The 26546-nt window shown below is 45.8% G+C and overlaps 1 protein-coding gene across 1 annotated transcript in view; it reads left to right on the top strand.

Moving 5' to 3' along the window:
- LOC143773949 (histone H1.01-like) overlaps positions 1–26546 on the top strand; it is a 208196-nt gene that overhangs the window by 150580 nt on the left and 31070 nt on the right. The gene's annotated exons all lie outside the window — the stretch shown is intronic.

Below are 26546 nucleotides of genomic sequence, written 5' to 3'. Positions count from 1 at the left end.
AAAAAGCCGGATTACTCACCGGTAATGCTCTTTTAATGAGTCCACGACAGCACCCATTTACTACCCTCCCTAAGTTATGCACAGCTCTTCCTTTTAAATTCACAAATAATGGTTGTATAGAGTTTAAGATATTTTGCTGAATAAGAATTAATACTAAAGCTTTTGCGGTTCCCTTTTTGTACTCTGTAAACTAAACCGAGGAGGAGAGGGGACCGCCTCCTTTTATTCTGTAGGTTTCCTGTTCCTATGGGGCGGATCACTCTCTCTCATGTGGGGTGCTGTCGTGGACTCATTAAAAGAGCATTACCGGTGAGTAATCCGGCTTATCATCTATCATTTCAACAAATTTGTATTGGCAGTGCCATTGAAGGATTTATCAGCACAGCCTACACGGTGGAGCAGGGAGAGGTAAGTATTGCAAGTGGTAGAGCACTGTTCGAGCTGGGGGGGAACACTCGTGGGCGGCGCTACTGGCACAGGGCCCCTCATATTAAGATTGTGTGTCTGACGGTTGTGCACCACCACTGTCAGAGACACTTCATTGTACTACGAGGGACCCTGTGCCAGTGCCGTCGCCCAAGAGTGGGCACACCCACCTGTCCAGGCAAACGGCACTCGCACGGGTGCTTGCGCCAGGTGGTGACCACGGCCCTGTGGGGGTAGTCAGCCCATTTAGAGAGGTATAAAAATGGCCTATGGTGGACATTCAGCAGCTGCAAATGGAGGAATTGGAGCAGTCAGTAAGAAGAGGCCAAAAGCAAGACATTTTTCAGGCAAGCTACGTGTCAGCAGGGGAAGGTGGGGCCAAATAATTTTAAATCCATGATTGGTTCATTTTAATGAAGGTTAGATTATCGACATTTTGGGTAGCCAGACGAGTCCTTTTTTCGGTCAATATTGAACCAGCAGCACTGAAGACTTTCGGATAGCACATTAGCAGCAGGGCAAGCGAGCTCCTGTAATGCATAGTCTGCCAATTCAGGCCAGGTGTTTATTTTAGATGCCCAGTAATCAAAGGGGAATGACCTGTGAGGGAGAACATCGATAAGGGAGGAAAAGTAGCATAATAATCTAGCTGTGGCTATGCATCAGTGCACTCCATGTCCGCTTCATCTTGTAATGGGCAGTTAACAATTGCCCTTTCTAACCGAGGCACGGTATGTGTAAAGAGCTCCATGGAGTAAACTGTAGTGTTGCCTGACGCATCCTTCACTTTTGGTTTGGGTGAAGGACACAAGGAAGCGACTTGTTCCTGACCCGGAGCATCCACTGACGACTCGCTGCTTTTATATTTGGAACTTTCTGAAGAGGAGGCGAAAGAGCTAGAGGCTGTCAGCAAGGAAAGCCAAAACTTTTTCATTCTGCTCCGGCTTTAAAAGCTGTTTTCCTACTCCCAGATGAAGGAGCCTTCGAGGCCTTGTGTAGCCAGACGATGACGCTGGCTCAACACCTCCAGCCTTAGGTGCTATTTTGCTTTTCCCATTACCACCAGATGCACCACCATCAGTACCAGCTGGCAACGACCGCCCATGGCCTCTTCCACCGGACTTCCTCATTTTTGGGAAAATCTAACCAAAATAACAACCCTTATATGGTACTGTAAAACAGGGTAGAAGGTGTATATAAACTTGTTGAGAATTTAAATCTCCCTTTTTTTTGGGGGGGGAGACTGCACCAAAACTCAGGCCCAGTGTATAAAACAACACAATGTAAGTGGCAGAAAGTGGCTGGCTGATACACGACAAACTAACAGGACTGAAGTACATCCACTTTGTGACAATTTGAATCTCCCTTTTTTTGGGAGGAGACTGCACCAAAACTCAGGCCCAGTGTATAACACAACACAATGTAAGTGGCAGAAAGTGGCTGGAAGATATATGAAAAAATACAAGGACTGTAGTACAATTTCAATCTCCCTACAATGATCTCAGGACAATTATGGCAGCAATAAAAAGGACTGCTGCACACAAAAGTGTGGATAAATAAACAAGATAACTGTGCAGAAAGGAGCAACAGGATTTTTGCTTTTAAAAAAGCAGTTGGTTTGCACAGCAGCGTGCAAACAGCAATGCAGCTGTCAGGGAGCCTTATAAGGCAGCCTAATAAGCTACAGAGCTGATGCACAAAAATATAGCCTCCACTGTCCCTGCAAACAAAAGGTGGTGTTGGACAGTGGAAATCGCTACAGCACAAGCGGTTTGGGAGTTAATCTTCCCTCCCTAACTATATCCCTGCTTCTGATGAAGCTGCAGCAACCTCTCCCTATGCTAAGATCGGCAGAAGTAAGATGGCGTTCGGCATGCACGCTCCTTTATAGCCCCTGTGACGCCGCAGAAAGCAAGCCAATAACTGTCATGCCCTTCTCTAAGATGGTGGGGACCGAGACCTATGTCATTACGCTGCCCACACTCTGCGTCCTCCTTCATTGGCTGAAAAATGGCGCTGAACGCGTCATATGAAACGCGACTTTGGCGCGAAGATCGCCGACCTCATGGCTGATCCCACACTAGGGTCGGGTTTCATGAAACCTGACTTTGCCGAAAGTCGGAGATTTTTGAATTTGTCCGATCCGTTTCGCTCAACCCTAGTAATGAACATAATAAAATGGTACATAGAGAGTTAATCCGACCTTTGCCATTCCGACCTGTGACGCCTATGTGGCGTCATGGCAGGATCACATTCCTGTAGATCGGGTGAAAGGGTTAACTGAGAATTGGTGAAATATTACAATCCAGCCATGGCCGATGCTGCAATATCATCAGCCATGGTTGGAGACCCCGATCTGCCCCCTCCACTGACTGACAGCGGCGATCCGCCGCCATCAGTCTTCTCTCCGCCCGCGCCCCTCCGCTTTCCGATCCCACCCCCCCATACTTACCAAGTCCGGGTGTCCGTCCGTCTTCTCCATGGGCGCCACCATTTTCCAAAATGGCGGGCACATGCACAGTGCGCCCGCCGAATCGGCCCGCAGATTAATTCCAGGTACATTTTGATCACCGTGATACAACCTATCACAGTGATCAAAATAAAAAAATAGTAAATACCCCCTCCCCTTTATCACCCCCATAGGTAGGCAAAATAATAAAATATATATATTTCTTTCCATTAGGGGTAGGGTTGCAATTAGGGTTAGGGTTGCAATTAGGGTTAGAATTAGGGTTGGGGTTAAAATTAGGCTCTGTGCACACGGTGTGGATTGGCCGCTGCGGATTTGTAGCAGTTTTCCATCACGTTTACAGTACCATGTAAATCTATGGAAAACCAAATCTGCTGTGTCCATGGTGCGGAAAATACCGCGCGGAAACACCGCGTTGTATTTTCCGCAGCATGTCAATTCTTTGTGCGGATTCCGCAGCGTTTTACACCTGTTCCTCAATAGGAATCTGCAGGTGAAGTCCGCACAGAAAACATTGTAAATCCGCAAGTAAAATGCAGTGCGTTTTGCCTGCGGATTTTAAAAAAACTGAAAAAATCCGCAATGTGGGCACTTAGGGTCAGGGTTGGAACTAGAGTTAGGGTTAGGCTTGTGGATAGGGTTAGGGGTGTGTTGGGGTTCGGCTTAGGCTTGTGGTTAGGGTTATGGTTGGTATTAGGGTTAGGGGTGTGTTGGGGTTAGTGTTGGAGTTAGAATTGAGGGGTCTCCACTGTTTAGGCATATCAGGGGCTCTCCAAACGCGACATGGCGCCACCATTGATTCCAGCCAATCTTGCATTCAAAAAGTCAAATGGTGTTCCCCTTCCTTCCGAGCCCCGATGTGCGCCCAAACAGTGGTTTACCCAAACATGGGGCATAAGTGTACTCAGGAACAATTGCACAACCACTTCGGGGGTCTAATTTCTCCTGTTACCCTTGGGAAAATAAAAAAATGTTGACTAAAATTATTTTTGTGGGGAAAAAATGATTTTGTATTTTCACGGCTCTGCGTTATAAACTGTAGTGAAACACTTTGGGCTTCATAGTGCTCTCCACACATCTAGATAAGCTCTTTGGGGGGTCTAGTTTCCAAAATGGGGTCACTTGTGAGGGGTTTTTACTGTTTAGGTACATCAGGAGCTCTGCAATTCTGCATTGAAAAAGTCAAACGGCGCTCCTTCTCTTCCAAGCTCTGCCGTGCGCCCAAACAGCGGTTTATCCCCACATATAGGGTATCAACGTACTCAGGAGAAATTGTACAACAACTTTTGTGGTCTAGTTTCTCCTGCTACCCTTGTGAAAATAAGAATTTGAGGGCGAAAAAATCATTTTTGTGTAAAAACGATTTTTTATTTTCACGCCTCTACATTATAAACTTCTGTGAAGCACTTGGGGGCTCAAAGTGCTCACCACACATCAAGATAAGTTCCATAGGGGGTCTAGTTTCCAAAATGGTGTCACTTGTGGCGGTTTCCACTGTTTAGGCACACCAGGGGCTCTCCAAACGCGACATGGCGTCCGATCTCAATTCCAGACAATTCTACATTGAAAAAGTCAAACGGTGCTCCTTCTCTTCCATGCCCTGCTGTGCGCCCAAACAGTTGTTTACCCCCACATATGGGGTATCGGCGTATTCAGGAGAAATTGCACAACAAATTTTGTGGTTCATTTTCTCTTTTTACATTTGTCAAAATAAAAAAATTGGTTCTGAAGTAAAATATTTGCAAAAAAAAAAAAAGGTAAATGTTCATTTTTTCCTTCCACATTGTTTCAGTTCCTGTCAAGCACGTTATGGGTTAATGAACGTCTTGAATGTGGTTTTGAGCACCTTGAGGGGTGTAGTTTTTAGAAGGGTGTTAAGTTTGGGTATTTTCTGTCATGCACACACCTCAAAGTGACTTTAAATGTGAGATGGTCCCTAAAAATGTATTTATTAACTTTTTTGTGTGACGTATCTTTCTGATTTAAGGGCATACAAATTCAAAGTTTGAAAATTGCGAAATTTTAAAAATTTTAGCCATATTTCCGTTTTTTCATTAATAATCGCAAGTAATATCGAATAAATGTTACCAGTAACATGAAGTAGAATATGTCACCAAAAAACAATCTCAGAATCAGCGGGATCCCTTAAAGCGTTCCAGAGTTATAACCTCATAAAGGGACAGTGGTCAGAATTGTAAAAATTGGCTCGGTCATTAAGTACCAAATTGGCTCTGTCACTAAGGGGTTAATTAAACAGTTTGAGAAAAGCTTGTTGGGGCATTAATGACAGGTTACTGACTGTTTGATCTCTATCAAGCTATGTAAACGTGTTTTCTTGCAAAATCTTTAAAAAAAAATCCAGAAATATTTACACAAATAGCCACAATAATAGGTCTGCAATAATGTAGATCTTTTTCCTCCTACAGACTATTTTATTAGGTCACAGCTGTGTTTCTATGGCAATTTTGGGACATCCTACATCATTCCCTATAGCCCAAATAGCTAATAAAGAATTTCTATTAACCCCCGCTCTTTCATATCCCAACAATAATGTTGATTGCAGTAGCACTATAACACTCCCAATGCTAAACAGCACAACGTTACCCATTTATGGCCAGTAACCCACCCCTGGCTGCCCATTCAATTACCCCAACATACCCCATAGCCACAGCTGACGCAAGCGTAGATGCCACACGTCTTCCCAATCATCTAATAATTCCCGCCAACATTTATCCTATCCCTCTAAAAGTCATTCCTCCCTATACCACCACAGACACAGCTCACATACGAGCCGCCGCAGATCTCGGCCTCTGGATGGCTCTCCACATTCTCTTCAGAAGGGTCCGACGCGTCGCAAAGTCCTGATAGGCAAAATCAGGCACACAACAAATGGCAAAAGTCGCATGCTCCTTCAGAGGTTATCAGCCGGTCTAGCTCCACCCACTCCAGGAATGTCGGAGCTGGGACTGGTTGGAATACAGTAAAAGTCAAATTCGGCCAAAACTGAACAATCAATGCTGTGTGTAATTATTTTTTTTTTTTACAAAAAGTGACAATACATACATGCATACATTTATAATTCCTATGCCACTAGATTGGAATCTAGGAGGAGCTCCTGGAATTAACTCCATTCTGGAAATTTCAGTCATGAGCCGTCTAGATTAGATTTGATCCTATGAGGACATCACTCCAGCAACTCCATTCTAGTCATGTCAGCAATGAACTGTACAGAATAGAGGCTACAAGGAAAAACTCCGCTTACTGTTTGAAAAACTCAATTCCAGTCACCTCAGCACCAAACTACAGAATAGAGGCCAGTCTAGACAGTTCATCATGTCCTATCCTGCTCCCACCTTCTAATGATCTTTCTGCTACTCCTCGTTGCTGGCGACGTATCCCCAAATCATGGCCCTCCTCAACACATCTCCACACTCATTTCGAACACCCTACCACGATCCTCTACATGTTTTCTCAATGATGATAACCTCATACCCACTCATCCGGTCCCCTTAGCTGGCGCTCTTTGGAACGCACGCTCTGTCTGCAACAAACTGCCGTTTATCCATGACCTCTTTATCACCAACAAACTCTCCTTCCTTGCCATCACTGAAACCTGGCTCACTACCTCTGACTCAGCCTCTCCAGCTGCACTTTCCTATGGCAGATTCCACCTCTCACACCCCTCGCCCTAGCAACAAACGTGGTGGAGGAGTTGGCTTGCTTTTGTCCGATACCTGCTCCTTTACCCCAATTCCACTACTACCCTCAGCTACTCTTCCCTCGTTTGAGGTGCACTCCGTCCGCATCTACTCCCCCTCCAACCTCCAGCTGGCCTTCATCTGCCACCCCCCAGAACTAGCCATCTCCACCTTTCTCGACCACTTCATCACCTGGCTATTTCATTTCCTTTCTGCTGACATCCTCACTATCATCATGGTCTACTTCAAAATCCCCATTGATGCTTCCACCCCAGCTGCCTCTAAACTTCTATCACTCACTGCCTCCTTTGTCCTCACTCAATGGTCCTCTTTGTCACAAAGATGCTGGACCTTATCTCCACCCGCCTCTGTTCCCTTACTAATCTCACTAACTAACCCCTCCCCTGTCTGTCCACAACCTACTGACATTCTCCTCTCTCCTCTCGTAGTGTGCAACCCCTACTCCACAAACTCACTCACCCTCGCAGAAATCTAACACCTCAATTTACAATCACTGAGTCCCTTCTCCCTATAACAGACATAGCTTCCCTTCATGACACAGATACTGCTGCCACTTTTTATATCACAGCACAATGACAGCAACACTTGATTCCGCTGCCCCCACATTCATAGCAAAACTCGTACAATCAACAGGCAGCCCTGGCTGACCAGCCTGACCACAGAACTGAGGTGGGCTTCCAGGGTCACTGAGCAGAGATAGAAGTGATCCCGCTCTGCCGAGCACTTCATCGCATACAAGCAGTCCCTTGCCAGCTTTAAGTCAAGGCTCACGCAAACTTCTCATCTCTCATATTCTCCCTGTCCCACAACCCTAAACAGTTTTTCAACACATTCAATTCTCTTCTACATCCCCCAGCACCTCCCCCTCTCCTCTCATTTCTGCTGAAGACTTTGCCTCTTTAAGCAGAAGATTGTTATGATCAGAGAAAGCTTTGGCCCACCGCCCCCAATACCCTTCTTAGCTGCTCAACACTGTTCCCCCCAAACCAGCTTCTGCATGACAGAAGATGTTGTGAAGAAACCAGATTGTATCTTAATTTCCCAGACAACCATGTTTTTGCAAAACCAAAAGAACTGGCTTTTTAGCTGTATATTGGCTTGTGAATTTAAGTGTTTATGTCTGGTGGGTCAAGAAGACAGACTTGCCAACTGATATACTATCTAACATACTGAGAGTGTTAAGCTTTGTTTATTGATGTGTGCTTATATGCTAATAGTGCTACTTAAACCCATCACCATTGTTTACCTTATCTTGATGTTGGACTGAAAGACCCTGGGTAATTCTAAAAATAGCTTGCATGCCTTGGGTATAAAAAGACTCAGAGAACACATCCTGGGGGACGGAAGTAACACAGAGCTACCAGCCAGACATTCTGCAAACCACCCAACAGACAAGAGAAAGGACTGCAGCCAATTCATCATGGCACCATCACGAGGGACACTGATCTATGATTCTATAGGAAACAACCTAGGGGTTTTCGGCTCCGGTTGGAAGGACACAGATCTGATCCAGTGACCATCTCTGGACCATTGATAGGTTTGGAGAAAGCCAGGTTTGGGACCCGCTGGTCGCCTGGTTCCATGGAGATGGTCAGATAAGCCAGATGGTGACTCTCGTGTCAACTGGCTTTGGACCTTGTATGGACTCTATGGACAGTTCTTGGTCATCTCCCTATGCTTGTCGTTATCCCTTCTCTGTGCGTGCATCCACAGATGGAGTAGCGACCCTGGGAGCTCTGACTTAACATCTACCATTGTCTCGGCGAGTCAGCGGAAGGGTGAGGCCCTGTAATGTGCACCATCTTGGGGTAATTGGTGGGAGTGTTCTGTTGACTATTGTGTGTTGTGGTTCAATAAAGTATTGCCACACTGTTTTACCTTAACCCTGTGTTGTCTGTGTAGTGTATTGCCCACTGGGAGATAGAGCGGGCATTCAGTGGTATGAGCTGTGGTCCATGTAGTCTTGCTAAAGACAGCCGGGCCAGCGGACGAGAGCACCCACTGACCCAGTATCTCCACCCTCCTGTCAAGATCGCATCTCACCACTTGCACACTTGACCCGCTCCCGTCCCACCTCATCCCTAACCTCGCCACAGTCTTCATCCCAATCCTAACACACCTTCAATCTCTCACTCAAATTCCCCTCATCCTTCAAGCATGCCTCGATCACATCCATCCTCAAAAAGACCTCCCCTGACCCATCCTCTGTGTTTAGCTATCACCCAATATCTCTTCTCCCTTATGCCTCAAAACTACTTGAACTGCATGTCCATCTTGAACTGTCCTCCTTCCTCTTCTGCTCCCTCTTTGTCCGGTTACAATATGGCTTTTGACCGCATCACTCATCTGATACAGCCCTAACTATAGTCACCAACAACTTTCTAACTGCCAAGAGCAAGCGACACTACTCTGTCCTCCTTCTCCTGGACCTATTTTCTGCCTTCGATACTGTCGACCATTCCATCCTGCTACAGATTCTTTCATCTCTTGGCATCACAGACTTGGCTCTATCCTGGATCTCGTCATATCTAACAGACCGAACATTCAATGTCTCCCTCTCCCACACCACGTCCTCACCTCGCCCCCTGTCTGTCAGTGTTCCCCAAGGCTCAGTCCTAGGGCCCCTGCTCTTCTCCATATACACCTTCGTCCTGGGACAGCTCATAGAATCGCACAGTTTGCAGTATCATCTCTACGCCTATGACACGCAGAGCTACCAATCTGGACCCAACCTCAAATCCTTACCAAAATCCAACAATGTCTGCTATTTCTGCTTTCTTTTCTGCTTGCTTTCAAAAACTGAACATGGACAAAACAGAATTCATCATCTTTCCCCATCTCAATCTGCCCCTCCATGAGACCTATCCATCAATGTCAATGGCTGCTCGCTTTCCCCAGTCCCGCATGCTCGATGCCTCGGGGTGATCCTCGACTCTGCCCTCTCTTTCAAGCCTCATATCCAAGCCCATGCCTCCTCCTTTTGACTTAAACTCAGTAATATTTCCTGGATCCGTGCATTCAATGACGATGAAACCACAAAAACGCTAGTGCACGCCCTTATCATCTACCGCCTTGATTACTGCAACCTCCTACTCTCTGGCCTCCCCTCTAGGACCTGGCACCTTTCCAATCCATCCTACACTCTGCTGCCTGACTAATCCACCTGTCTCCCCGTTATTCCCCAGCCTCTCCCCTTCACTGGCTTCCTATTGTCTAGAGGCTCCAGTTCAAAACCCTAACTATGACATACAAAGCCATCCACAACCTGTCTCCTGCATACATCTGTGACATGGTCTCCCGGTACTTACTCACACACAACCTTCGAAGCTCTCAAGATCTCCTTCTCTACTCCCCTATTATCTCTTCTTCCCACAACTGCATACAAGACTTATCCTATGCCTCCCCATACTCTGGAACTCTCTACCCCAACACATCAGACTCTCACCTACCACGGAAACCTTCAAAAAGAACCTGAAGATCCACCTCTTCTGACAAGCCTACAACCTGCAGTGATCCTTAGTCTGCTGAACCGCTGCATAACCAGCTCTACCGTCTCCTACTGTATCCTCACTCATCCCCTGTGGACTGTGAGCCCTCGCGGGGAGGGTCCTCCTTCTGTACTTGTGTGTGCCTTGTTTTGCTAATGCTTATTGTGCTTGCCTATATCTGCCCCTTTCACATGTAAAGCACCGTGGAATAAATGGCGTTATAAAAATGTATTATAATCTACTATATAACTGTCTAAGGGTCACTTCCTTCTTTCTGTCTGTCTGTCATGGAAATCCCAAGTCGCTGATTGGTCGCGGCCAAACGGCCATGACCAATCAGTGACTGGCACAGTCCGGCAGCGAAATGGCCGCTCCTTACGCTCCCCTGCAGTCAGTGCCCCCTCCATACTCCCCTCCAGTCAGCGCTCACACTGGGTTATTGGCAGCGTTAACGGACCGCGTTATGCCATGTGTCATGATTCTCAATGGCGAGAGAACATAGCCCAGCATATATGAGAACTAGCTCTTGGAAGATGGAAACTATACTGACCATGAACTAAACCTGCCGCACAACTTGAAGTGGCCGGGTAGCATGCCTACGTTTTTTTATCCCTAGATGCCCAGCGCCAGCCGGAGAACTACCTAATCCTAGCAGAGGAAAAGACAGTCCTGGCTCACCTCTAGAGAAATTTTCCCAAAAGGCAGACAGAGGCCCCCACATATATTGGCGGTGATTTTAGATGAAATGACAAACGTAGTATGAAAATAGGTTTAGCAAAAATCGAGGTCCGCTTACTAGATAGAAAGAAGACAGAAAGGGCACTTTCATGGTCAGCAGAAAACCCTATCAAAACACCATCCAGAAATTACTTTAAGACTCTAGCATTAACTCATAACACCAGAGTGGCAATTTCCGCTCACAAGAGCTTTCCAGACACAGTAACGAAACAGCAGCTGTGAACAGGAACAAAATGCAAAAACACACAAGGACAAAAGTCCAACTTAGCTGGGAGTTGTCTAGTAGCAGGAACATGCACAGAAAGGCTTCTGATTACATTGTTGACCGGCATGAAACTGACAGAGGAGCAAGGTTATATAGCGACTCCCACATCCTGATAGGAGCAGGTGAACAGAGGGGATGATGCACACAAGTACAATTCCACAAGTGGCCACCGGGGGAGCCCAGAATCCAATTTCACAACAGTACCCCCCCCTCAAGGAGGGGGCACCGAACCCTCACCAGAACCACCAGGGCGATCAGGATGAGCCCTATGAAAGGCACGGACAAGATCGGAGGCATGAACATCAGAGGCAGTGACCCAAGAATTATCCTCCTGACCGTATCCCTTCCATTTGACCAGATACTGGAGTTTCCGTCTGGAAACACGAGAGTCCAAGATCTTTTCCACAACGTACTCCAACTCACCCTCAACCAACACCGGAGCAGGAGGCTCAACGGAAGGCACAGCCGGTACCTCATACCTGCGCAACAATGACCGATGAAAAACATTATGAATCGAAAAGGATGCAGGGAGGTCCAAACGGAAGGACACAGGGTTAAGAATCTCCAATATCTTGTACGGGCCGATGAACCGAGGCTTAAACTTAGGAGAAGAAACCCTCATAGGGACAAAACGAGAAGACAACCACACCAAGTCCCCAACACAAAGCCGAGGACCAACACGACGACGGCGGTTGGCAAAAAGCTGAGTCTTCTCCTGGGACAACTTCAAATTGTCCACCACCTGCCCCCAAATCTGATGCAACCTCTCCACCACAGCATCCACTCCAGGACAATCCGAAGATTCCACTTGACCGGAGGAAAATCGAGGATGAAACCCCGAATTACAGAAAAACGGGGACACCAAGGTGGCAGAGCTGGCCCGATTATTGAGGGCGAACTCCGCCAAAGGCAAAAAAGCAACCCAATCATCCTGATCCGCAGACACAAAACACCTCAAATATGTCTCCAAGGTCTGATTAGTCCGCTCGGTCTGGCCATTAGTCTGAGGATGGAAAGCAGACGAAAAAGACAAATCTATGCCCATCCTAGCACAGAATGCCCGCCAAAATCTAGACACGAATTGGGTCCCTCTGTCAGAAACGATATTCTCCGGAATACCATGCAAACGAACAACATTTTGAAAAAACAGAGGAACCAACTCGGAAGAAGAAGGCAACTTAGGCAAGGGAACCAGATGGACCATCTTAGAGAAACGGTCACACACCACCCAGATGACAGACATCTTATGAGAAACAGGCAGATCCGAAATAAAATCCATCGAGATGTGCGTCCAAGGCCTCTTCGGGATAGGCAAGGGTAACAACAATCCACTAGCCCGAGAACAACAAGGCTTGGCCCGAGCACAAACGTCACAAGACTGCACAAAGCCTCGCACATCTCGTGACAGGGAAGGCCACCAGAAGGACCTTGCCACCAAATCCCTGGTACCAAAGATTCCAGGATGACCTGCCAACGCAGAAGAATGAACCTCAGAGATGACTCTACTGGTCCAATCATCAGGAACAAACAGTCTACCAGGTGGGCAACGATCAGGTCTATCCGCCTGAAACTCCTGCAAGGCCCGCCGCAGGTCTGGAGAAACGGCAGACAATATCACTCCATCTTTAAGGATACCTGTGGGCTCAGAATTACCAGGGGAGTCAGGCTCAAAACTCCTAGAAAGGGCATCCGCCTTAACATTCTTAGAACCCGGTAGGTAAGACACCACAAAATTAAACCGAGAGAAAAACAACGACCAGCGCGCCTGTCTAGGATTCAGGCGCCTGGCAGACTCAAGGTAAATTAAATTTTTGTGGTCAGTCAATACCACCACCTGATGTCTGGCCCCCTCAAGCCAGTGACGCCACTCCTCAAAAGCCCACTTCATGGCCAAAAGCTCCCGATTCCCAATATCATAATTCCGCTCGGCGGGCGAAAATTTACGGGAAAAAAAAGCACAAGGTCTCATCACGGAGCAGTCGGAACTTCTCTGCGACAACACCGCCCCAGCTCCGATTTCAGAATCGTCGACCTCAACCTGAAAAGGAAGAGCAACATCAGGCTGACGCAACACTGGGGCGGAAGAAAAGCGGCGCTTGAGCTCCCGAAAGGCCTCCACAGCATCAGGGGACCAATCAGCAACATCAGCACCCTTCTTAGTCAAATCAGTCAATGGTTTTACAACATCAGAAAAACCAGCAATAAATCGACGATAAAAGTTAGCAAAGCCCAAAAATTTCTGAAGACTCTTAAGAGAAGAGGGTTGCGTCCAATCACCAATAGCCTGAACCTTGACAGGATCCATCTCGATGGAAGAGGGGGAAAAAAATGTATCCCAAGAAGGAAATCTTTTGAACCCCAAAAACACACTTAGAACCCTTCACACACAAGGAATTAGACCGCAAAACCTGAAAAACCCTCCTGACCTGCTGGACATGAGAGTCCCAGTCATCCGAAAAAAATCAGAATATCATCCAGATACACAATCATAAATTTGTCCAAATAATCGCGGAAAATGTCATGCATAAAGGACTGGAAGACTGAAGGGGCATTTGAAAGACCAAAAGGCATCACCAAATACTCAAAATGGCCCTCGGGCGTATTAAATGCGGTTTTCCACTCATCCCCCTGCTTGATTCGCACCAAATTATACGCCCCACGGAGATCAATCTTAGAGAACCACTTGGCCCCCTTTATACGAGCAAACAAATCAGTAAGCAGTGGTAACGGATATTGATATTTAACCGTGATTTTATTCAAAAGTCGATAATCAATACACGGCCTCAAAGAGCCGTCTTTCTTAGACACAAAGAAAAAACCGGCTCCTAAGGGAGATGACGAAGGACGAATATGTCCCTTTTCCAAGGACTCCTTTATATATTCTCGCATAGCCGCGTGTTCAGGCACAGACAGATTAAATAAACGACCCTTAGGGTATTTACTACCCGGGATCAAGTCTATGGCACAATCGCACTCCCGGTGCGGAGGTAGTGAACCAACCTTGGGTTCTTCAAAAACGTCACGAAAGTCAGACAAGAATTCAGGAATCTCAGAGGGAATAGATGATGAAATGGAAACCAAAGGTACGTCCCCATGAGTTCCTTTACATCCCCAGCTTAACACAGACATAGCTCTCCAGTCGAGGACTGGGTTATGAGATTGCAGCCATGGCAATCCCAGCACCAAAACATCATGTAGATTATACAGCACCAGAAAGCGAATAACCTCCTGGTGATCCGGATTAACACGCATAGTCACTTGTGTCCAGTATTGTGGTTTATTACTAGCCAATGGGGTGGAGTCAATCCCTTTCAGAGGTATCGGAGCCTCCAATGGCTCCAAATCATACCCACAGCGTTTGGCAAAGGACCAATCCATAAGACTCAAAGCAGCGCCAGAGTCGACATAGGCGTCCGCGGTAATAGATGACAAAGAACAAATCAGGGTCACAGATAGAATAAACTTAGACTGTAAAGTGCTAATTGAAACAGACTTGTCAGGCTTCTTAGTACGCTTAAAGCATGCTGATATAACATGAGTTGAATCACCACAATAGAAGCACAACCCATTTTTTCGTCTAAAATTCTGCCGCTCGCTTCTGGACAGAATTCTATCACATTGCATATTTTCTGGCGTTTTCTCAGTAGACACCGCCAAATGGTGCACAGGTTTGCGCTCCCGCAGACGCCTATCGATCTGAATAGCCATCGTCATGGACTCATTCAGACTCGCAGGCACAGGGAACCCCACCATAACATCCTTAATGGCATCAGAGAGACCTTCTCTGAAAATCGCCGCCAGGGCGCACTCATTCCACTGAGTAAGCACAGACCATTTGCGGAATTTTTGGCAGTATATTTCAGCTTCATCTTGCCCCTGAGACAAGGACATCAAGGCCTTTTCCGCCTGAAGCTCTAAATGAGGTTCCTCATAAAGCAACCCCAAGGCCAGAAAAAACGCATCCACATTGAGCAACGCAGGATCCCCTGGTGCCAATGCAAAAGCCCAGTCTTGAGGGTCGCCCCGGAGCAAGGAAATTACAATCCTGACCTGCTGTGCAGGGTCTCCGGCAGAGCGAGACTTCAGGGACAAAAACAATTTGCAATTATTTTTAAAATTTTGAAAGTGAGATCTATTCCCCGAGAAGAATTCAGGCAAAGGAATTCTAGGCTCAGACATAGGTGCATGAACAACGAAATCTTGCAAATTTTGTACCTTTGTGGCGAGATTATTCAAACCTGTAGCTACACTCTGAAGATCCATTTGAAACAGGTGAACACAGAGCCATTCAAGGATAAGAAGGAGAGAAAGAGAGGAAGGCTGCAGTATAGGCAGACTAGCAAGTGATTCAATTAAGAGCACACTCAGAACTAGAGGGAAAAAAAAAAAAAAAAAAAAAAATTGTAGCAGACTTCTTTTTTCTCTCCTTTCTCAGCCAGTAATGTAACCCTTTTTTTTGGGCCGGTCAAACTGTCATGATTCTCAATGGCGAGAGAACATAGCCCAGCATATATGAGAACTAGCTCTTGGAAGATAGAAACTATACTGACCATGAACTAAACCTGCCGCACAACTTGAAGTGGCCGGGTAGCATGCCTACGTTTTTTTATCCCTAGATGCCCAGCGCCAGCCGGAGAACTACCTAATCCTAGCAGAGGAAAAGACAGTCCTGGCTCACCTCTAGAGAAATTTTCCCAAAAGGCAGACAGAGGCCCCCACATATATTGGCGGTGATTTTAGATGAAATGACAAACGTAGTATGAAAATAGGTTTAGCAAAAATCGAGGTCCGCTTACTAGATAGAAAGAAGACAGAAAGGGCACTTTCATGGTCAGCAGAAAACCCTATCAAAACACCATCCAGAAATTACTTTAAGACTCTAGCATTAACTCATAACACCAGAGTGGCAATTTCCGCTCACAAGAGCTTTCCAGACACAGTAACGAAACAGCAGCTGTGAACAGGAACAAAATGCAAAAACACACAAGGACAAAAGTCCAACTTAGCTGGGAGTTGTCTAGTAGCAGGAACATGCACAGAAAGGCTTCTGATTACATTGTTGACCGGCATGAAACTGACAGAGGAGCAAGGTTATATAGCGACTCCCACATCCTGATAGGAGCAGGTGAACAGAGGGGATGATGCACACAAGTACAATTCCACAAGTGGCCACCGGGGGAGCCCAGAATCCAATTTCACAACAGCCATGGTGTAACGCACTCAGTTAACGCTGCTATTAACCCTGTGTGACCAACTTTTTACTATTGATGCTGCCTATGCAGCATCAATAGTAAAAAGATCTAATGTTAAAAATAATAAAAAAAAAATAAAGAATCATTATATTCTCACCTTCCGGCGCCTTTCCCGCTCCTCGCAACGCTCCAGTCCATGCATTGTGGTTTTGCGAGATGATGAAGTAGCAGTCTCGCGAGACCGTTACGTCATCATCTCGCGAGACCGCAATGCATTCTTGGGACCGGAGTGTCGCGAGGAGCATTGCTGAATGCCTGGGCTGTATTCGGGGGCCGTTGGAGGGTGAGTATATAATGATTTTTTATTTTAATTATTTTTTTAACAGTGATATGGTGCCCACATTGCTATATACTACGTTGGCTGTGTTATATACTACGTGGGCTGTGCAAATATACTACGTGGGCTGTGCAATATACTGCGTTGCTGTGCAAAATACTACGTGAGCTGTGCAATATACTACGTGGCTGTGCAATATACTACGTGGCTGTGCAACATACTACGTGGCTGTGCAATATACTACGTGGCTATGCAATATACTACGTGGCTGTGCAACATACTACGTGGCTGTGCAACATACTACGTGGCTGTGCAATATACTACGTGGCTGTGCAATATACTACGCGGGCTGTTATATACTACGTGGCTGTGCAATATACTACGTGTCTGCGCTATATAGTTACATAGTTACATAGTTACATAGTTATTAAGGTTGAAGGAAGACTGTAAGTCCATCTAGTTCAACCCATAGCCTAACCTGACATGCCCTAACATGTTGATCCAGGGGAAGGCAAAAAAAACCCATGTGGCAAAGAGTAACTCCACCATGGGGAAAAAAATTCCTTCCCGACTCCACATACGGCAATCAGACTAGTTCCCTGGATCAACGCCTTATCAAGGAATCTAGTGTATATACCCTGTAACATTATACTTTTCCAGAAAGGTATCCAGTCCCCTCTTAAATTTAATTAATGAATCACTCATTACAACATCATACGGCAGAGAGTTCCATAGTCTCACTGCTCTTACAGTAAAGAATCTGCGTCTGTTATTATGCTTAAACCTTCTTTCCTCCAGACGTAGAGGATGCCCCCTTGTCCCTGTCTCAGGTCTATGATTAAAAAGATCATCAGAAAGGTCTTTGTACTGTCCCCTCATATATTTATACATTAAAATAAGATCACCCCTTAGTCTTCGTTTTTCCAAACTAAATAGCCCCAAGTGTAATAACCTATCTTGGTATTGCAGACCCCCCAGTCCTCTAATAACCTTGGCCGCTCTTCTCTGCACCCGCTCCAGTTCAGCTATGTCTTTCTTATACACCGGAGACCAGAACTGTGCACAGTATTCTAAGTGTGGTCGAACTAGTGACTTGTATAGAGGTAAAATTATGTTCTCCTCATGAGCATCTATGCCTCTTTTAATACATCCCATTATTTTATTTGCCTTTGTAGCAGCTGCCTGACACTGGCCACTGAATATGAGTTTGTCATCCACCCATACACCCAGGTCTTTTTCATTGACGGTTTTGCCCAGAGTTTTAGAATTAAGCACATAGTTATACATCTTATTACTTCTACCCAAGTGCATGACCTTACATTTATCCCCATTAAAGCTCATTTGCCATTTATCAGCCCAAGCTTCTAGTTTACATAAATCATCCTGTAATATGAAATTGTCCTCCCCTGTATTGATTACCCTGCAGAGTTTAGTGTCATCTGCAAATATTGAAATTCTACTCTGAATGCCCCCTACAAGGTCATTAATAAATATGTTAAAAAGAAGAGGGCCCAATACTGACCCCTGTGGTACCCCACTGCTAACCGTGACCCAGTCTGAGTGTGCTCCATTAATAACCACCCTTTGTTTCCTATCCCTGAGCCAGCTCTCAACCCACTTACACATATTTTCCCCTATCCCCATTACTCTCATTTTATGTAACAACCTTTTGTGTGGCACCGTATCAAAAGCTTTGGAAAAGTCCATATATACTACGTCCACTGGGTTCCCTTGGTCCAGTCCGGAACTTACCTCTTCATAGAAGCTGATCAAATTAGTCTGACATGAACGGTCCCTAGTAAACCCGTGCTGATACTGGGTCATGAGGTTATTCCTCTTCAGATACTCCAGCATAGCATCCCTTAGAATGCCCTCCAGGATTTTACCCACAGTAGAGGTTAAGCTTACTGGCCTATAATTACCGAGTTCAGTTTTTGCCCCTTTTTTGAATATTGGCACCACATTTGCTATACGCCAGTCCTGTGGTACAGACCCTGTTATTATGGAGTCTTTAAAGATTTAAAATAATGGTCTATTAATGACTGTACTTAGTTCCTGCAGTACTCGGGGGTGTATCCCATCCGGGCCCGGAGATTTGTCAATTTTAGTTATTTTTAGCCGCCGCTGTACTTCCTGCTGGGTTAAGCAGGTGACATTTAATTGGGAATTTTTATCACTAGTCATATTGGCTGCCATGGGATTTTCTTTTGTAAATACTGATGAAAAAAAGTCATTTAGCATATTGGCTTTTTCCTCATCCTCATCCACCATTTCACCCAGACTATTTTTAAGGGGGCCAACACTGTCATTTTTTAGTTTCTTACTATTTATATAGTTAAAGAATATTTTGGGATTATTTTTACTCTCTCTGGCATCGAGTCTCTCTGTCTCAATCTTTGCTGCCTTGATTTGCTTTTTACAGAATTTATTTAATTTTCTGTATTTATTTAATGCCTCCTCACTACCTACTTCTTTTATTTCTCTAAATGCTTTCTTTTTGTCCCTTATTGCGCCCCTTACAGCTCTATTTAGCCATATTGGTTTCCTCCTATTTCTAGTATGTTTATTCTCATACGGTATATACTGTGCACAGGTCCTATCCAGGATGCTAATAAATGTCTCCCATTTTCTTTGTGTATTTTTGTGTCTCAGGATATCGTCCCAGTTAATTGCACCAAGATCCTCTCTCATCCGTTGGAAATTTGCCCTCCTGAAGTTTAGTGTCCTTGTCACCCCCCTACTACCTATCTTATTAAAGGTTACATGAAAACTTATTATTTTGTGATCACTATTCCCCAAGTGACCCCCAACCCTTATATTTGATATGCGGTCTGGCCTGTTGGTTAATATTAGGTCTAGCAGTGCCCCCCTCCATGTTGGGTCCGGAACCAGTTGTGAAAGGTAATTGTCTCTCATAGTTGTCAAAAACCGATTACCTTTGCTGGAACTGCAGGTTTCTGTTCCCCAATCTATTTCAGGGTAGTTGAAGTCCCCCATAATAATGACTTCTCCTTGAGTCGCAGCTTCATCTATTTGCTTTACGAGGATATTCTCCATTGCTTCCATTAGTTTTGGAGATTTATAACAAACCCCTATCAGTAGTGTTGAGCATTCCGATACTGCAAGTATCGGGTATCGGCCGATACTTGCTGTATCGGAATTCCGATACCGAGATCCGATACTTTTGTGGTATCGGGTATCGGGTATCGAAACAACATTAATGTAATAATGTGTAAAAGAGAGAATTAAAATAAAAAATATTGCTATACTCACCTCTCCGACGCAGCCCGGACCTCAGCGAGGGAACCGGCAGCGTTGTTTGTTTAAAATTTGCGCGTTTACTTGGTTACGTGAAGTCCCGGCTTGTGATTGGTCGCGGCGGCCATGTTGCCGGGACGCGGACCAATCACAGCAAGCCGTGACGTAATTTCAGGTCCTTGCAGGATTTTAAAATTACGTTCCGGCGTTGTGATTGGGCGCGTCGTGGTCACATGGGCGACGTAACCAATCACAAGCCGGGACGTCACGGGAGGCTGGACACGCGCACATTTTAAAATGCGCGCGTGTCCAGCCTCCCGTGACGTCCCGGCTTGTGATTGGTCGCGGCGGCCATGTTGCCGGGACGCGGACCAATCACAACGCCGGAACGTAATTTTAAAATCCTGCAGGACCTGAAATTACGTCACGGCTTGCTGTGATTGGTCCGCGTCCCGGCAACATGGCCGCCGCAACCAATCACAAGCCGTGACGTCACGGGAGGCTGGACACGCGCACATTTTAAAATGCGCGCGTCCAGCCTCCCGGCTTGTGATTGGTTGACCGCGATGCAACCAATCACAAGCCGGGACGTCACGGGAGGCTGGACACGCGCGCATTTTAAAATGGGCGCGTGTCCAGCCTCCCGTGACGTCCCGACTTGTGATTGGTTGCGGCGCGGTCAACCAATCACAAGCCGGGAGGCTGGACACGCGCGCATTTTAAAATGGGCGCGTGTCCAGCCTCCCATGACGTCACGGCTTGTGATTGGTTAATGGCGGCCATGTTGCCGGGACGCGGACCAATCACAGCAAGCCGTGACGTAATTTCGTCACGGCTTGCTGTGATTGGTCCGCGTCCCGGCAACATGGCCGCCCTGACCAATCACAAGCCGGGACTTCACGTAACCAAGTAAAAGCGCAAATTTTAAACAAACAACGCTGCCGGTTCCCTCGCTGAGGTCCAGGCTGCGTCGGACAGGTGAGTATAGCAATATTTTTTATTTTAATTCTTTATTTTACACATTTACATGGATCCCAGGGTCTGAAGGAGAGTTTCCTCTCCTTCAGACCCTGGGAACCATCAGGAATACCGTCCGATACTTGAGTCCCATTGACTTGTATTGGTATCGGGTATCGGTATCGGATTGGATCCGATACTTTGCCGGTATCGGCCGATACTTTCCGATACCGATACTTTCAAGTATCGGACGGTATCGCTCAACACTACCTATCAGTAATTTATTATTTTTTCCCCCTCCCCTTATCTCCACCCACAGAGACTCTACATTTTCATTAAATTCACCTATATTATCACGCAGGATGAGTTTTAAGGAAGATTTTACATATAGACACACCCCTCCCCCTCGCTTATCTGTACGGTCATTTCTGAACAGGCTATAGCCCTGCAAGTTAACAGCCCAGTCATGGCTCTCATCCAGCCACGTCTCAGATATCCCCACCATGTCATAATTATGCTCCAACAACATTAGTTCTAATTTGTCCATTTTGTTGGCGAGGCTTCTGGCATTAGTATACATGCACTTGATGTTACTCTCTGTACCTCTATTCTTTCTTAAATTATTAACTGTTCTAACCCCACCCCCCATGCCACCGCCACCCCCAACTTCCTTATTTGTGCCCAGCTCTCTATCTGCACTATCTTCCCCTCCTATAAAATGAATACCCTCCCCCCCAATCCCTAGTTTAAACACTCCTCCAACCTTCTAACCATTTTCTCCCCCAGCACAGCTGCACCTTCCCCATTGAGGTGCAGCCCGTCCCTAGCGTAGAGCCTGTAGCCAACTGAGAAGTCGGCCCAGTTCTGCAGGAACCCAAACCCCTCTTTCCTACACCAATTCTTGAGCCACTTATTAACCTCCCTAATCTCCCGTTGCCTCTCTGGCGTGGCACGTGGTACCGGCAGTATTTCGGAAAATACCACGTTGGAGGTCCTTGCTTTCAGCTTGCAGCCTAATTCCCTGAAATCATCTTTAAGGACCTTCCACCTACCTCTAACTTTGTCATTTGTGCCAATGTGCACCATGACCGCTGGGTCCTCACCAGCCCCTCCCAGTAATCTGTCCACCCTATCAGCGATGTGTCGGACTCGAGCGCCAGGTAGGCAGCACACCGTCCGACGATCCCTGTCTTTGTGACAGATTGCCCTATCTGTTCCCCTAATAATTGAGTCCCCCACTACCAGCACCTGTCTGGCCTGCCCTGCTCTCCTTTTTCCCTCCTTACTGGAGCAGTCACTCCTCCGGCTTTCAGAGGACATGCCTGGCTGCAGCAGTGCTACCCCTGTACTGGCACCCCCCTCATCTGCCAACTTAGCAAACTTATTGGGGTGTGCCAGATCAGGACTAGCCTCCCTGGCACTCTTCCCTCTACCCCGCCTTCTATCTGTCACCCAGCTAACTGCCACACTGTCCTGCAGCTCCATCCTACCATCCCCCTCCTCATCTATCCCATTGAGCGTCTGCTCTGTGAGCAGAAGACTCCTCTCCATATTGTCTATGGATCTCAGTGTTGCCAGCTGCACATTTAGGTCCAGTATCTGGGTTTCCAAATGCACAATGTGCTCACATCTCGCACAGCAGTATGCACCCTCGACCGGCTGGTCAAGGACTGCATACATGTGGCAAGATGTACACTGGATGGCATTAACAATTGTGGAGCACATTTCCTAATGGGGATTGCACCACACAGAAACGTTAATTAAAAATAAATACAAAGTATTAATTAAACCAAAAAAAAAAAAACAGAAGCAATTCCTCCCTTGGAAACTCCCTGATTCCAAAGTCACTGAATCACAAGTCACACACTTACCGCCGTTCACACTTACGCTCAGGTCACACTCAGCTCGTTCACACTCGCTGTACTGAAGATTTATAGATTTTTTTTTTTCTCTCTATCTCCCCTCAACAGCAATCCACCTTGCTGTTCAGATGCACTTCCAAAAAGAAGTGGGCTGTGTTATAGACTACGTGGGCTGTGTTATACACTAAGTGGGCTGTGTTATATACTGCGTGGGCTGTTATATACTACGTGAGCTGTGTTATATGCTATGTGGGCTGTTTTATACTGCGTGGCTGTGTCATATGCTATGTGGGCTGTGCTATATACTCCGTGGGCTGTTATATACTACGTGGGCTGTGCTATATACGTGGCTGTGCTATATACTACGTGGGCTGTGTTATATGCTATGTGAGCTGTTATATGCTACGTGGGCTGTTATATACTACGTGGCTGTGCTATATACTACGTCGTCGGCAGCGAACAATCAGCGACACGCGCAGTCTGGCCGCAAATTGGCGTAGGATTTGAACCACGCTTCGCTAATTGGTCACGCTCAGCCAGCCAAATCCTGTGCATTCATTGTATTATTCTAAAATCTTCATAAATAAACTAGATACTTATTCTAGAATACCCGATGCGTTAGAATTGGGCCACCATCTAGTAATAAATAATTAGTAAATCAGCTAGAATGGAGCTGCTAAAAGGAGGTCCTCAAAAAATCCACTACGATCCAGTGTTGTAAATTACAAGGACTCTGTTTCTTCACTCTGTAATGTTTCTCCCTGTGAAGCTCCGTTCACTCTTTGAAAAACTCAATTACAGTCACCTCAGCACCAAACTGTCACGATTGTAGGCTACAGGGAGGTCCTCAAAAAAATCCACTCCGATCTAGACGGTTCACTAATGAATCAGCTAGAATGGAGTTGCTAAAATGAGGTCCTCAAAAAATCCACTCCGATCTAGACAGTTCACTAATGAATCAGCTAGAATGGAGTTGCTAAAATGAGGTCCTCAAAAAATCCACTCCGATCTAGACGGCTCAATGGTGAATCAGCTAGAATGGAGTTGCTAAAATGAGGTCCTCAAAAAATCCACTACGATCCAATGTTGTAAATTACAAGGACTCTGTTGCTTCGCTGTTATGTTTCTCCCTGTGAAGCTCCGGTCACTCTTTGAAAATCTCGATTACAGTCACCTCAGCACCAAACTGTCACGATTGTAGGCTACAGGGAGGTCCTCAAAAAATCCACTCTGATCTAGACGGTTCACTAATGAATCAGCTAGAATGGAGTTGCTAAAATTAGGTCCTCAAAAAATCCACTCCGATCTAGATGGCTCAGTGGTGAATCAGCTAGAATGGATTTGCTAAAATGAGGTCCTCAAAAAATCCACTACGATCCAATGTTGAAAAATTACAAGGACTCTGTTACTTCGCTCTGTTATTTTTCTCCCTGTGAAGCTCCGTTCACTCTTTGAAAAACTCGATTCCAGTCACCTCAGCACCAAACTGTCATGATTATAGGCTACAGGGAGGTCCTCAAAAAATCCACTCCGATCTAGACGGTTCACTAATGAATCAGCTAGAATGGAGTTGCTAAACTGAGGTCCTAAAAAAATCCACTCCGATCTAGACGGTTCACTAATGAATCAGCTAGAATGGAGTTTCTAAAATGAGGTCCTCAAAAAATCCACTCCGATCTAGACGGCTCAATGGTGAATCAGCTAGAATGGAGTTGCTAAAAGGAGGTCCTCAAAAAATCCACTACGATCCAGTGTTGTAAAATACAAGGACTCTGTTTCTTCGCTCTGTTATGTTTCTCCCTGTGAAGCTCAGTTCACTCTTTGAAAAACTTGATTCCGGTCACTTCAGCACCAAACTGTCACGATTGTAGGCTACAGGGAGGTCCTCAAAAATTCCACTCCGATCTAGACGGTTCACTAATGAATCAGCTAGAATGGAGTTGCTAAAATGAGGTCCTCAAAAAATCCACTAGGATCCAATATTGTAAATTATGAGGACTCTGTTGCTGTGCTATGTTATGTTTCTCCCTGCAAAGCTCCACTCACTCTTTGAAAAACTAGATTCCAGTCACCTCAGCACCAAACTGTACAGATTGGAGGCTACAGGGAGATCCTCAAAAAATCCACTCCGATCTAGACGGTTCACTAATGAATCAGCTAGAATGGAGTTGCTAAAATGAGGTCCTTAAAAAACCCACTCCGATCTAGACGGCTCAATGGTGAATCAGCTAGAATGGAGTTGCTAAAATGAGGTCCTCAAAAAATCCACTCCGATCCAATGTTAATTATGAGGACTCTGTTGATGCGCTATGTTACTTTTTTCCCCGTGAGGCTCCGTCCACTCTTCCAATGTCCGTGCTGCGGCCAGGACTGGTAATACAGCAAAAGTAAAATTCAGGCAAAAATCAACAAATCGCGCTATGTGTAATTATTTATATTATAAAAAGCAATAACAAAATGCAAGTTTGATTAATCATGAAAAAAAAAAATTGGCCCTTTGGAAATACATAACAAATATAACAGTTTAAGCAAGTATCTAAAAAATAAAAGTATTATATCATTACAATTATAAAGCTGATATAATATATACACACACACACACACACACACACACACACACACACACACACACACACACACACACACACACACACACACACACAATGTGTGTGTATACATTCCAATTCCACTACATTGCAGTCTATGAGGCTCCTGGAATCAGCTCCATTCTGATCATTGGAGCTGATTTTTTGAGGGATGTCACTGTAGTAACTGAACTGTCTAGAATGGAGAAGCTGCAGAGAGATCATCAAAAAATCAACTCCGATCTAGTCACCTCACCAGTGAATTGTCTAGAGTGGAGTGGCTAAAATGAGGTCATCAAAGGCATGTGACTGCAGTGAGGCCTCAAAAATTCAACTCCAATCTAGTCACCTCACCAGTGAACCGGCTAGAGTGGAGTGGCTGGAATGAGGACCACAAAATATCCACTCCGATCTAGTCACCTCAGTAGTGAGCCGTCTAGAGTGGAGTTGATAAAATGAGGCCTCAAAAAATCAACTCCGATCTAGACGGCTCACTAGTGAATCAGCTAGAATGGAGTTGATTTTTTGAGGACCACAAAAAATCAACTCCAAACTATACGCAACCGATATTTACCGCTCCTCGTTCCGGTGCGGCTCTGTCATCAGCATCCTCTGGCAGTGACGCTCAGGTCAGAGGGCGTGGTGACGTAGTCAGTGCGCGCCCTCTGCTGAACGTCAGTGCCGAAGACGGAGCCGCACGAGGAGCAGCCAGGTAAATATTGAAAGTGCAGGGGGACCTGAGCAAAGAGAGAGAGGTGAGGTGAGTATGTGATTTTTTTTTTTTTTTTTATGGCAGCAAAAGCATAAGGGGCAAGTGACTGTACGGAGCATTTTATGGGGCCATAACGCTTGTGCAGCGCCAGCACTATAAGGGGCACTGACTGTGCGGAGCATCTTATGGGGCCATAACAATTGTGCAGCACTATAAGGGCCAGTGGCTGTGTGGAGCATCTTATGGGGCCATAACAATTGTGCAGCACTATAAGGGGCAAGTGGCTGTGCGGAGCATCTTATGGGGCCATAATGAACGGTGCAGAGCATTATATATGGCACAGCTTTATATGGAGCATCTATGGGGCAATAATGAACGGTGCAGAGCATTATATATGGCACAGCTTTCTATGGAGCATCTATGGGGCCATAATGAATGGTGCAGAGCATTATATATGGCACAGCTTTCTATGGAGTATCTATGGGGCCATAATGAACGGTGCAGAGCATTATATATGGGGCAGCTTTATATGGAGCA

This window comes from Ranitomeya variabilis, chromosome 5 (assembly GCF_051348905.1).
Source record: "Ranitomeya variabilis isolate aRanVar5 chromosome 5, aRanVar5.hap1, whole genome shotgun sequence".
NCBI classification, from domain to species: domain Eukaryota; kingdom Metazoa; phylum Chordata; class Amphibia; order Anura; family Dendrobatidae; genus Ranitomeya; species Ranitomeya variabilis.
This window is presented reverse-complemented; position numbering and strand designations above follow the sequence as displayed.